Source organism: Microcebus murinus, chromosome 20 (genome assembly GCF_040939455.1).
Source record: "Microcebus murinus isolate Inina chromosome 20, M.murinus_Inina_mat1.0, whole genome shotgun sequence".
NCBI lineage: Eukaryota > Metazoa > Chordata > Mammalia > Primates > Cheirogaleidae > Microcebus > Microcebus murinus.
The window spans coordinates 32,781,565-32,784,950 of record NC_134123.1 but is presented as its reverse complement, the minus strand read 5'-3'; positions in this window follow the sequence as shown (position 1 = coordinate 32,784,950).

Sequence of the window (3,386 nt, the reverse complement as noted above, 5' to 3'; positions counted from 1 at the left end):
GCCTGCATTTGAGTCCTGGGACTGCCGCCGCCCGCTGCGAGACCCAGGACAAGTCACCTCTCTGAGCCTCGGTTTCCCTCACCTGTAAGGCAGAGGGAGAGTGTGCGACGAGGGGTGGGGGCTGCAGAACTGCAGGAGGAAGATGACAACCGGGACGTGGCCCCTGTGTGGCCTGGAGGTGGCGCCGCGCTGCCGGGCCCAGCAGTGTGGACCTGGGGGTAGAGGCGTCTACACTGCCAGGGTGAAGAGAGCCGTCGGCCGGACCCCACGGCCCCGTGGGGACCTGGCTTCCAGCGCAGGGTCTGCCATTGTGTCCTCCTCACGAGCGAGCATGTTCCGCACGGGAGGACACGTGTCCCGGCTTCTCGGCCCCTCCCCTGTGGACGGGTGTCAGGGCCGATTCCGGCGTGGAGCCGAGCGCGCAGCCGCTCCGAATGTCTGTGTGCTCGCGCGTTCTCAGTCCTCGCGGGTAAACACCCGAAAGCGGGACTGCTGGGTCCGGGGACAGGTGTTGATGTAGGGCGAGCTGCTGGTTTGGCCTCAGTTTCCGTGTCTTTAGAATGGGGATGAAAAAGATGGCAGCAACAACCTGACGCCCGCCGGCAGGTGGGTGAGGGACAGGCGTGCTGCGTGCGGACGGCGGAGCGTGGCGTGGCCGCAAGAAGCCCACACAGCGCCCTCGAGGACACGACGCTGAGGGACCCAAGCCAGACACAGAAGGCCATGTGCTTTCTGCTCCCGTCTGTGTGAATAGCCCGGAACAGGCAAATCTCTGGGACAGCCTTGATTTTTAAAAGCGGGGAATAGAACCTGATGTCAATAATAGGCCTCCCCGTAGGATGGCTGAGAGGGTTAAAGGAGATGCCACACGCCAGCCCCTGGGCGGAGCCGGGCACACAGTCCCAGAACAGCAGGTAGTTGGGGTCTTGTGTGCATGCCCACCGCGGGTCCCCCACGCCGAGACGCGGCCGGCCCTGGCAGGCGCTGGCAACTACGGGTCCGTCCCACGGGCCAGCTCTGTGACCTGGACTTCCTCGTGCCAGGAAGGCGCTAACGAGGACATCCGCGCCCCACTCTGGCCTCTGCGCGCCTTATTCTCGAGAAATCTGCACAATGAGCCCGTCAGGTGGATCTTGCCACACGTATGACCGTTGCCGTCCCCGTGTCCATGGAGAAGGAAACCGAGAGAGGTTAAGGAAGCCGCCCAAGGTCGGAGTCTGGCGACTCGGGGCGCGCACGCTCGGGCTGGGTGTTCCTAGACCGGAGCCCGGGTGTCGGGGCGTGGAGTGGACTGTGTCCCCCCGAGGCTGCCCCGGAAGGAAGCCCGGGCTCGAGGGAGGGCAGGATGTGACCTGCCCGGGGTCCTCGGCCACGTGGGCTCCAGGCCAGCAGGGGATTCCAGAGGCCGTGACTCGGAAGGAAAGAGGAGGGAGAGAAAAGGCAGGGAAGGCAGGCCAGGGACGCCTGCTCACGGCTGCCTGAGCCTGACCCCGTCCCCACGCGGCCACGGAGCCTCCGAGGCCTTAGCGCTTGGCCTCACTGGCCATGGGAGTCGGAGTCTCTCGTGCCCGCCCCCCACCCCGTCGCCCGCCTGCAGGAAGTGGAGCTCAGTGGCCATGGGACGCCTCGGCCTCATCCCTGGAATTCTGCACCCGGCCTCGCTGACGCCTCCCCCAGGCCCTGGTGCCACTTCCTGCCTGGATGGGGGACCAGCTCCCTGATGGCCTCCCCCACCCTCCCATGCCCGTCCCCGAGTCCGACCCCCAGAATGTGCTTCCCCCGACGAACCCATCCGCACGGCGCTGCCCTATTTAGCTCTCCGATACTCCACCTCCCTCACATCACTCCTCTGCTCTCAAATCATCTGTGGCTCCCTAGTGCCCCAGAGAGGCAGTTTGAAGACTGGCTAAAATCAAGGATTCTGGAAACGAGATACCAGGGTTCGGATCCCAGCTCAACCACTTACAAGTGGAGCGACCTTGGGCGAGTCACCCCACCTTGCAGCGCCTCACTCGCTCCATCTGTGAAATGGGATCAGGATCGGCACTCCCGCACCTAGTTACCGGCGAGGTGAATGAGCTGGGGGTGTGAAGTGGCCAGAGCCAGGCAGGCTGGTTGCTATAAGTAAATACTGAGGCCAGAGCCAGGTGGGCGTCTTGGTCAGGCCTGGGGCGTGGCATCCGAGGTCCACGCCAGCCGTACGCTCAGCTCAACAGACACCCCCGGCAAAGGCACCCTGAAACCGCCAGGCCCTCCAGGAGGAAGAGTGACCCCTGCCTGGGCTGCCCCTGGACACGCAGCCCCTGGGCAGGAGGGCTGCCCCTCCTGGCAGGCTCAGGCTGTGCACTCCAGCTCCAGGCTGCCTGGAGGTGAGGGACCCTCCCAGTGAGCGGGCAGGGCCCCCCGGCGCCACCCTGCCCCCCAGCCTGAAGGCCGTCCCAGGTGGAGCTCTTGCCAACCCACCCCCTGCGAGGCCGCTCCCCCGCACAGGGCCGTCCTGCGGGCGCCTCTCTCTGCCTCCACCTAACTCGGCTTCACGACACTCGTTCACCCCCCGGGCACATGCTCCCCGAGCCCCACTCTGCGTGGCCAGGTCTCCCATCCCTCAGCTGCTGCCGTGGCTGCTCTCAGGACGCCCCCACGCTGTTCGGGGCTCCCCTGGTCTGCTGCCACCGCAGGGTGAGCACCAACCGTGTTTCCCCGAAAATAAGCCCTACCCATACAATACGCCCTGGCAGGGTTTCTAAGCATTCGCGCAATGGAAGCCCCACCCCGAAAATAAGACCGAGTGACGGGCGTGGCTGCGCAGCGCGTCTGCACAACCCGTGCGTGTCGTCTCGGAGCCGGAAAGAAGACGAGCAGCCCTTCTCATCTGCCCCAGGAGAGCTCTGTTGCTCGACAGGAGAGATTGGGGCCGATGGTTCTAGAGGAAACAGAGTCGCAAGACATTCAGGATGGAATTCGGGGTTTGGAGAGTGATGATGATGTTCCAGAAGACGACGACTTCACTGTATTTGAATACATATAGATTGTTGCCCTGTACTTAAAAAATATAAAACGTCCCCTGAGAATAAGCCCTAGGGTGTCATCTTGAGGAAGAAGAATTACAAGACCCTGTCTTATTTTCGGGGAAACAGGGTGCTATGTGGCAGGCGCTGTGTCACGCACGAAGTTTGTAAACATCAACCCACTGGCGCCCCCGAGCCCAGGAGAGTTGGCGTCTCTCGTGCCCCCTGCCCCGACGCCCGCCTGCAGGAAGCGGAGCTCAGAGAGGCACAGCCACCTGCCTCCAGGCACACAGTGACCAGAGGCCGGGCCAGGGCTGCCTGCTCCAATGCTGGGGCTCCCGTGTCACCACAACAACATGCGTGTCTGTGTCCACTGAG